The sequence below is a fragment of the Crocodylus siamensis genome, chromosome 1, assembly GCF_052110815.1.
Source record: "Crocodylus siamensis isolate JL-2025a chromosome 1, ASM5211081v1, whole genome shotgun sequence".
Lineage (NCBI taxonomy): Eukaryota > Metazoa > Chordata > Crocodylia > Crocodylidae > Crocodylus > Crocodylus siamensis.
This window is the reverse complement of record NC_143395.1, coordinates 150,598,754-150,609,770: the sequence shown is the minus strand read 5'-3', so window position 1 is coordinate 150,609,770 and position 11,017 is coordinate 150,598,754.

Sequence of the window (11,017 nt, the reverse complement as noted above, 5' to 3'; positions counted from 1 at the left end):
CCAAGGACTCATCACCTGCAGTTCTCTAGCTAACACACACAACTCCCTGTATGCAACACAACTATTCAGGAGAATTTTGGAGAAAGTCTGAGAAACCATCTCCTTTATCTAACCTACTTCAAAAGAGATCAGCTCAAACAAGAGATACTCACACTACTAAACTGAGAGACATTAACCTGGAGACATACCTAACTACTATGCAGCAGACCCAAACATACTACCAAAAATATTTGAGGACAGCCATCCAAGATAAGAAGAAAAAGTAGAGTCAGCTATCGCAAAAGCCACTTCATAGGCAGCACGCCAGCAGCACAGGAAGGAATCAAAATAGCAGCACTCCAAGCATGAACTCCATCAACCTATTGCAAAACACACTGTCCCAATTTGAAATTAAGCTTACTGGGGAAAGAACATCTTACATCTGAAAGCCTGTCTAATTTTATCTTAACTACGTAGTTGGTCCAATGAAAGATATTACCCTAAAAAATCCTTGCCTATTCAACTGGCACTGGAAAAAATAATCAGGAGCATAAACAGCATGAGGGGAGGAGTTCAAATGAATGGAGAGCATAAAGTTCTCACATATGCTGATGCTGTAATAAGTGAAAATGGGAACGAGATTGAAGCTCTGTATATTCAGCTAACACATGAAGCAAAGAAAATTGGACTAGAAGTGAACTGACCTCAGGGGAACCAGAAATTTATTTGAAGAGTTTAACTATATTTTCTGTCACTGTGATTGAAATTATGCTATGGTAACTTCTCTTTAGTTAGTTCCTCAGCACTTGCCTGAGATTGGGCACAACTGGTTTTGGTATGCTTGAATAGGCAGCAGAATACGGAAGTATGGGTTGGATGAATGGACTGTAAGGTGGATAAAATACTGGCGAAACCATCAGGCACAGAGAGTAGTAGTTAATGGCTTGATGTCTAGTTGGCAGCCAGTATCAAGTGGGGTGCCCCTCAGGTCAGTCCTGGGACTGGTTTTGTTCAATGTCTTCATCAATGACCGGGAAGATGGCATAGAGTGCACCCTCAGCAAGTGTGCAGATGACACCAAGCTGGGGGGAGTAGTAAATATGCTGGTGGGTAGGTTAAGATTCAGAGAGACCTATACAAATTGAAGAATTGGGCAAAAAGAAATCTCTTGAGGTTCAATATGGACAAGTGCAAAGTCCTGCACTTAGGACAGAACAATCCTACACACTGGTACAGGCTCGGGGCTGACTGACTAGGCAACAGCTCTGTAGAAAAGGACCTGGAGGTTATAGTGGACAATAAGCTGAATATGAGCCAACAGTGTGCCCTTGTTGCCAGGAAGGCTACTGGCATACTGGGTTGCCTTGGTAGGTGTGTTGCCAGCAGATCAAAGGAAATGATTCTTCCCCTCTGTTCAGCTCTGGTGAGGCTATATCTGTTTTGGGCCCCCCCACTACAGAAAGGATGTGGACAAATTGGAGAGAGCCCAGTGAAGGGCAACAAAAATGTTTAGGGGGCTGGGGCACATGACTTCTGATGAGAGGCTGAGGGAACTGGGCTTATTTAGTCAAAAGAACAGAAGACTGAGAGGAGATTTAACAGCAGCCTTCAGCTACCTGAAGGGCGTTTTGAACAAGGATGGAGCTGGACTGTTCTCAGTGGTGGCAGATGACAGAACAAGGAGCACCGGTTTCAGGTTGCAGCGAGGGAAGTTTAGGTTAGATATTAGGAAGAATTTTCTCACTAGGAGGATAGTAAAACACCGGAATGGGTTACCCAGAGAGGAGGTAGAATCTCCTTCCTTGGAGGCTTTTGAGACTTGACTAGACAAAGCCTTGACTGGCATGATCTAGTTGGGGATGGTCTTGCTTTGAGCAGGAGGTTAGATTAGACGACCTCTTGGACTAAGGTCCCTTCCAGCCCTAATTTTCTATGATTCTGTGATACATCAACAATACTGAACAGCTAGCTTACTGAAAAGATTAATTATGGAACTCTACAACATTCAAATCTGTTCAAAAGAAAGGGCAAATATATTGCAAGTGTACATAGTACTTTTGCTGCTTCCCTTTCCACTACTCACTATCTTCTTTTCTATGGGGGCAGGGGTGTTCAACCCCTAGCCTGCAGGCCAGATCTGGCTCACAGAGCTGTGTCATCCAGTTTGCAGGGCTCCCCATGGACTCAACAATTTAGCTGCAGGGGGTGGTGGCAACATTAACTACCCCTCCCCAGCTGCCAAAATCCCAGACCCATGGGGAGCCTGGCAAATGAGCAATGTGGTCCTGAGCATTAGATTGGGCTGGGACAGTGCAGAGCCTGATCTAGTCATGAGGCCTGGGTGCATAAGGCCCAATCCAGGTGGTGCGAGGCATGATCAGGGCATATGGGCAGTGCAAGTCAGGATCTGGGCATCACCTCAGTTTTTCCAGCCAAAAAGTATTCATGTTTATATTTGGTTGCTCTGAAAGTGTACTTTTTTTGTCAATAAATTATTTCTCTGAGAAATTTCACCCAGTTCTAGTTAAAGCATGCTGCTGTGCTGTAAAACATAGGATCAGAAGAGGATTTTTATCTTGTGGGATGCTGTTTATTTTCCAGAATTTGTATGTTAAAGAATCATCATGATTATAGCGCCTTATCTTATCTAACTTAGTTTGTACATGACCACTGAAATTGTATTACATTTCCCTGGAAAACTTAGTATATATTTGATCCCTCATGCTTCCAACTGCACCCACAGAAGCAGACTAATTGCTTCAAATCAAACCAGTCTTATCTACTGAAGAGGTGAAAACCATAAAGTGAGAAATCTTCAAATCTATTATTAACTAAAGGCAGTCTATGTTTATTATTATGGTCACTACATAAAGCAAATCTTTTAAACCTTGACTTCACAAACATGACGGCAGATCAGAAATCTTGGTGTTTTTACCATAGTCATAATGTAGAAATGTAAACATGCATTTGTGTTATGTTTGAAATGAGGTTTTGATTACTGGAACCCTAGTTTCCTTCCTTGATGTTATACTGAGATGCATGGGTAAACTGAGGTGATTAAATTATAGATACAAGTGATTTTCTTGGTACCCATATACTTCAGTATTGGCACTTTGTAAATATAAGAAGAAATATTGCATGCACCTTGTATTGAAAAACTTTTTTCCATCTCTGTTAGAAGACTTTTCATCAGTCTAACAGATCTCATTACTAGGGAATTTTTCTTTTGATAGCCACTGGGCACGTCCACATGAGATGCTATACTAACTATACAATGGATGGTGGCCCACTGGCTGGCACAGCATCTGAACGGGTCCTGCAGGGGTCACAATCAAACAGAAGATGAATATGAGCCAACAGTGCAATGAAGTTGCCAGCAGGGCAAACAGATCTCTGGCATGCATCAGCCAACGTGTTGCCTATAGATCCAGGGAGGTGTTTTTCCCTCTCTTTTTGGCATTGGTGAGGCCACAGCTGGAGTACTGTGTCCAGTTCTGGGCACCGCATTTCAGGAAGGATGTGGATAAGCTCAAAAGGGTGCAGAGAAGGGTCACCCATATGATTAGGGGCCTGGAGGATAGGCCTGATGAGGAGAGACTCCAGGAAGTGGGCCTGTTCAGTGTGAGAGGTGACTTGATAGTTGCCTACAAGTATGTCAGGGGTGCGCATCAAGATTTAGGGGAGAAACTCTTCAGGAAGGCATACCCTGGGAAGATGAGCACCAAGCTAATGGAGGGAAAATTTAGGCTGGACATAAGGAAAAACTTATTTTCGGTAAGGGTAACTAGAATCTGAAACACACTCCCAGCAGAGGTGGTGCAGTCGCTGTCCTTGGTGATGTTCGAGAGGAGGCTGGACGAGCACCTCCTTGAGCTTGTTTGGGCCCAATAACTTCCTGCCCATGGCAGGGGACCAGACTTGATCTTGCAGGTCCCTTCTGGTCCTTTGATTCTGTGATTCTAAAGTTCATCGCTATGGTGACGTGGCGTGGGCAGGAACAAACCATGATGCTGACGATACATTACCATAGCGATGAGCTACGTCATTCTAGCATGTCATTACGGTGATGCAGCTGCTAAAAATAACTGCACTGTTGGGATGGTGCAGTAACAGATGTTACTGTGCTGTCACTTAGTATTTCCTAATGCAGTACTAAATGACAGTGCAGTAACACCTGCGCCATCTGGGGCATGTGTAGATGTACCCATGGTACATTTTCCTTTTTAAAATGCAGGTCCTCAGCTCAGTCCTGAAAAAAGGACACCTTGTAACTAAAAGCTTGTCTAAATCTCTGGCAGCCATGCAGTTAGTTCCATAAAATACATCACCCATAAAATATCCTTGCCTTTTGCATATTTCCTGGACCATCATAGCTCCAATATTATGGCAAATTCTCTATTAATGAGTCTATTTTGCAGAGAATTATAAAATCATAGAAAAGTAAGGCTGGATGGGACCTCTGCAGGTCATCTAATCCAACCCTTTACCAGAGGCAAGATCAGCCATCCCATACAAATCCTTGTCAATCTATTGCTAAAACTATGTAATCAATCCCAAATGTGGTGATCTGGCTGACCCTGAGCAGAGGGGCAAGACCCTCTAGTCAGGAACCTCCAGGTTTTCATCCACGTAGGTGCACTGGCACACCACACTCAAAGTCCCCAGCTCTGGCTGCAGCCAACATTCATTGCTTCCGAGAAAGGTGGAAATGAACCCCTCCTTCCCAGCCCCATAGGGCAACCAGCAAAACCCAGAATAGTAGGAAATACCCATAACATAGTTTCATAGTTTCTAGGGTTGGAAAGGACCTGAGTAGATCATCTAATCTGACCCCCTGCCATGGCAGGAAGGAGTACTGGGGTCAAACAACTCCAGCAAGGTGTTCATCTAACCTCCTCTTAAAGACCCCTAGGGTAGGAGCCTGCACCACTTCTCTTGGAAGTTGGTTCCAGACCCTAGCCGCCCTGACTGTGAAGTAGCACCTCCTGATATCTAGCCTAAATTTACCCTCTGCCAGCTTGTGACCGTTATTCCTGGTCACTCCTGGCAGTGCTCAGGGGAACAGGGACTCCCCCAGTGCCTGCTGGTCCCCCCTGACTAGTTTGTAACAGGCCACTAGATCCCTCCTCAGCCTTCTCTTTTGGAGGCTGAACAGGTTCAGGTCCCACAGCCTCTCCTCATAGGGCCTGCTCTGCTGCCCCCTGATCATATGAGTGGCCCTCCTCTGGACCCTCTCCATGCTGTCCACATCCCTCTTGAAGTGCGGCACCCAGAACTGGACTCAGTACTCCAGCTGCGGCCTGACCAGTGCCGCATAGAGGGGGAGGATCACCTCTTTGGACCTGCCTGAGATGCATCTGTGGATGCATGACAAGGTGCGGTTGGCCTTCCTGACTGCCTCCCCACACTGCCGGCCCATGTTCATCTTGGAGTCAATGATGACCCCAAGATCCTTTTCCGCCTCTGTGCTGACAAGAGGGGAGTTCCCCAACTTGTAGGTATGGTGCCGAATGTTCCTCCCCAGGTGCATCACCTTGCACTTGTCTGTGTTGAATCCCATCCTGTTCTCATCTGCCCACCCTTGTAACCTGTCTAGGTCTGATTGTAGCCTGTTGCATCCTTCCAGTGTGCCCACGTCACCCCACATCTTAGTGTCATCAGCAAATTTGAACAGGGTGCTTTTTATCCCCTTGTCCAAATCACTGATGAAGATGTTGAACAGTGCGGGCCCGAGGACCGAGCCCTGCGGAACCCCACTGCCCACGTCCTTCCAGGTTGAGAAGGACCCATCCACCACCACTCTCTGGGTGCGGTCCTCCAGCCAGTTGGCGACCCATTTGACTGTGTGGGTGTCGACGCCACAGTCCCCCAGTTTCTTAATGAGAACGGGGTGAGAGACAGTGTCAAAGGCCTTCCAGAAGTCCAGGAAGACTATGTCCACTGCTACCCCTGCATCTAAGGATTTGGTGACCTGGTCATAGAAGGCCACCAGGCTGGTCTGACAGGACCTGCCTCTAATGAACCTGTGTTGGTTGCCCCTAAGCATAATCTCCCCTGCTGGCCCCTTGTGGACATGTATGATTGTATGTATGATTTTGATTATTCCCAAGACATAGCACCTTACATTTGTCAGCACTGAACTATATCCTGTTAGCTCCAGCCCGAATTTCCAAGATCTTTCTGAATTGTATTCCTGTGCTGTATTCTTAATCCTTCCCAGTTTTGTGTCATCTGCCAATTTGCTCAAGAAACTCTCTATTCTAGCATGAATATCATGGTGACTTGATAAAGTCAGTATTCACTGATTCATGATTTACTATTACAATCAGCATCTCAGACCTGAGAATCTCTAGTATCCCAATATCTTAGGAAGCTGATGAAGAATGTCTTGCATTTGAAAGCTTGTCTAACTTTATTCCAGTTATGCAGTTGGTTCAATAGAAGACATCACGTCAATAAGTCCTCGTGTCTCACAATCAGTATCTCACACACTTTGCCCAAGTACAGACATGTCCTACAGACATTCCTGAGAGCTAAGTAGCCATGTGGGTGACATCCCATTATTCTGAACATCTATTCCCTGTTGCTTCTTTGCATGGCAAAGGAAGAGTGTGTCTCCAGGGGTCTCATCAGCATGCAGCATTGACTCTAGGAAATATCTAGTCATTAATTGCCACCATGAGACTCCATGTGTGAGATCTTGGCTACAGTAAATAGGTGTTTGCCATTGACTTCAGTAAGGTCTGGATTTCACTCTATATCTTCAGGTGAATGTGATGAAAATCTGCTCTGGCTAAATATGTTTGATTGGTACTACTGGCAGACATGCAAAACCTAAGTACCAATGTATGCATTGACATGTGGAGGACTGCTGCCACCTAAATATCCCCCTGGTCCTGGAGGAGGTAGAGGAAAGAGGCAGGTGCTAACTGGTGGGAACATGACTACAAGCTAAGATCCTTGGGTGGTAGTGTATGGCAGGAAAGAATGAAGCCGGGAAGAGAAGTTGTCAGGGGACCCCTGCCAATCTGGGCACATTTAGGAGCTCTAGCATGATCATAAACATATAAAATGTGCCATTATGTAAGTCTGACAGAATTTGGTCCTGTGTTTGCCAGGAAAAAGGCTAGCAAATGACATTTTTTAAAGTGAAAGCTGTGATTAAGGGAAGTCTGTAACAGTCACAAGCCTTCTTAGCTGCTGGGGCTTATGCACTGAGGATCAAGCATAGAGCAATGCTGTTAAGGAATTTGAGCTGACGCCATGGGTTTTCTTTGTTCGGGCAGGTGGGGGCGAGCGTGTGAGCCTTCCAAACACATCCAAAGATACTTACTGCTGAATGTTATCAGCATAATAACTAGGATAAATCTGGTTTGATATTTTCAAAAATTATATTTCAAAATAATATCTGAAAGACTGTCCCTGTTTACATGATCTTATGAATAAATGAGGTTGTTTCCCTTAACATGTCAAATATTTTTTAAAAATATAATTTCTGACATTCCTTCATCTGTGTCTAACAAGGACTAGTTTGAACAGCTAGGAAAATGTTATGTAATTTGTGAGTTGCTTGGATTTCATTGTAGACTCTGAAGTAGGCAGCAATTGCAAATGTTGCCATTTGGCCCTGGAATTAGTTTCATTGCAGCCTGACATGTTTGCCCTGTGTGCCATTCTTTGGTTTTTCCCCCGCTTGTTTCGTGAGTGCCAGTGAAATGTCACAGCTCAAGTATCATGGAGTTCAAAGAGCGGCCATGCCTCTGTCCCCACTGAATTAACAAGGGGCCTCATTGAGCGATTGTTCCAGGGAAACTTTCCACCAGGGAGGTACTGGCTGCTTATCTGTGCTGGTCCCAAACATTTCCAAATGCTTTTACACTCTGCTTCTTTCATTAATTGGATTGTTTGTTTTTGAGCTTGTTGCTGAGTGAGTCAGATTGTCCCACGCCTGCCTAACAAATCCTGAAATAATTGTGACTAGTTCAAAGTAGTTCTTAAAGGGTGAGCCCAGGCATACAGACCTGTCTGGTTTCCTGAGCCTGCTGTGAATACTTAATTCATGCTGAATTTATCCAGATGTCAGGGAAAGTCTTGAATGGTAACCGTAGGTTAAAATAACGTGTCCATACCTTCCTTGATGGTTCTTTTTTTTCCTGGGCTACTATCAGGATTTATAGATTGATTCAAATTAACCAAGTTTCCTTGTAAAGATCTAGGAAATGATGACCTCTCTGTAATGCCCTCATGCTAGGAAACCTGAACCATACCCTTACAGATATTAACAATCTTTAAGTTAACATAAATCAGGTAGGAAAATTTGCTAGTTTAAAATGGGAACCCTGCAGCATTTTCTACTGGATCTGCAATTGAATATATAGCAACAGGACTCTGCTTTTCTGATCTGAAAAATTGGATCAGTTGGTTTACCATATCCACCTGTTTCTGATGTGTTATAGCTATCCAAAGAGCAGCATACCACAACATACTCCAACAGACCAAATGCACATGCTGTTGAAATTTCATATTCCCATGTATTCCAAGAACACTTTTTACTGTTACAATTTCAGTAGGCGTGGTTCCTACTGGACTGTCTTGAAGTCAACAGCAAACTTCCCATTGGCTTCAGTGAAACTATGATGAGCCTTAGTGTTAGGCCACTTTTGAATATAAATACTGCCTTTCATGGATGAGTCATAGTAGTGTATTACACCATAGATACCTTTTCTCACCAGGGCTAGGGATAGAAATTATATATAAACCAGTATAAGTGATTGGAAACTGGTTCAATTCTGTAACACAAGAGAAATTCAGTGCACATAAACTGCTTTCAAAATGGTCAAAACTGGTTTAAGATAAACCTGGGTGGATGTAGTCTGACTTAACTGATTTAGGTTCAATGAGTTTATTGAACTTCTGTCCCAGGTCCCCTTCAGATTTAAGTTAACTCACAGTCCCCCAGCATCCCTGGATATTTTGCAGGGTGGATGGGCTAGCCTTGGCCCAGGCTGTCTGTTCCAACCCAGCAGGAAGGCATGCTCTAGTACCCCCCAGCTTCTGGCTTGGGTCACTGCAGGCATATGGCTGCATTTCTAGAGAATCAAAAGTGAATGTCTGTTCACTTGCTTATCAGTTTAATCTACACAGTTTGGACTAACCTGAGAAGATTGAATCAATTCGGCATCAGGCTTTTTGTCTGTACTTATCCCAGGAGAAATGCTTTAACATTGAAATATAGACCAAATATAGACCAAAGCCAACAGGACAAAAGAAAGCAGAAAAGCGATATTTCAAACGTTTCTCAAAGCTATAATTCTATAGAATTATAAATTCAGTTTACGTACAACTCGCTTAACTGGAATATAAATGACAGGCAATAATTTCTAACATAAACAGGACCAAGACCCTGTTTTGCTTTTCCACTTGCAATGAAATAAAGACTGATCACAGAAGCACTTTGTAGTTTGCTGTCAACAATCATATTCCTTATCCATGATTTTTATGGAGTCATATAGGTGCTTGCCATTTTGAAGACACATAGAGCCCTGGAGATGGGACATTGAAGAGGTGGGCTCAGGAGCCTATCTGAGTTATGCTTGGATCAGGGGGGAAATAATAAAACCAAAAAGTCCCAGTAGCCCTGATGGCAAAGCTGCTGAAGAGAAGAGCAGGCTGCTGTGCCCAAAAAAAAAGGGACAAAGTCAGCCTTTACCTAATGTTCTGTCTCTTACAAGCTGCAAAACCACCCCTGGGGTACTGAGCACCCAGGCTGCACACATTTCTCTCCTGGGCTCCTTACACAGTATGGCTCAAAGATTGTAGTCACTGCAAATACGGAAAAACAAAAGGGTGCAGCTGAGCAGGCCCTCTGTCCAGCAAGAAAGGGATGATCACATCCTTGAATTCAAGCCCTTTGCTCTCCCCAACACAACACTTAGCCCCTGAGCTACTGAGCACCAGGGCTAGGCATTCTTCTCTCTTGAACTCCTGATATTGTAAGGCCCAAGAGCGTTATGACTGCCCCATTAAGAAAAAACACATATAGTTGAGAGGGTCCCTGTGGAGGGCAGCCATGGGTTTTGAACCAAGAAGCTGAGGATTAGGACTCCAGCAAGATGGCTAACAGCCTATGACTTCACACCCTTCAATCCACTTTGCACACAGCTTTGCTGGGCTAGCAACATGCAGTAGAATGAGCCAAACCTTGAATGTTGCTTGGTGACCTGACCAGATTTTGGCTAGACCCAGATACTCATAGACTTAGGCACTCCAACCACTCAGACTGAAGTAAGGCCTGGAAACAGGGACCTTGGCTCTCCATCCCAAACCCCAAACTTTATGCTCCAGAACCATGCCACCGGTCAGATGGGCTCAGGATCCCATTTAAGTTATGCTTGGGTTGTGGGGAAAAAGCTCTGAAACAGCCCTTTTGTCAAAATTCATGCCCTTTTCTGACTGTCAGAACTATAGCCCATGATTTTGAAGTATTTCTCATATTTTGATACATAGCATCAAACATCCACTTCAAAACTTAGAGGTGCACCAGTTCCATCACTTACAATAAAGCTCTGTGGCCTCTTCTAAGTAAGGTTTACATTCTTAGAAGACAATACTTTAAGTTGAGATTCCAATTTGGAAGTATATGTTGGGGTAAACCGAACAGAATGAATCGGGCCCCAAGGTCACGGTGGGCCGGGGTGGCAATCAGATACGGACAGGTGGGATTATTGGCGTGGAGTCAGGAGATATGGTCCCGTAGTGGATTTGAACAAAGATGAATTTATTTATGCTTTAGGCGTAGGCAGCGATGTCTTCAGTTACAGTATTAACAACAGAGAACAACAAAGGGGTCTGTTGGCCCACGAGGTTCCACGACAGGGCAAGCCTGTTGGATAAGTCCCAGGGCTGGTCAACAGCTCATAAACGGGGGTAAACAGACAAACAGAACTGTAACAGGTAGGTCAATAACCGGGGTCGTGATGCCAGTCCAATGGACAAACGGATGGTCGATGATGAAAGCTGAGGTCGAAAGCCAGGTAAG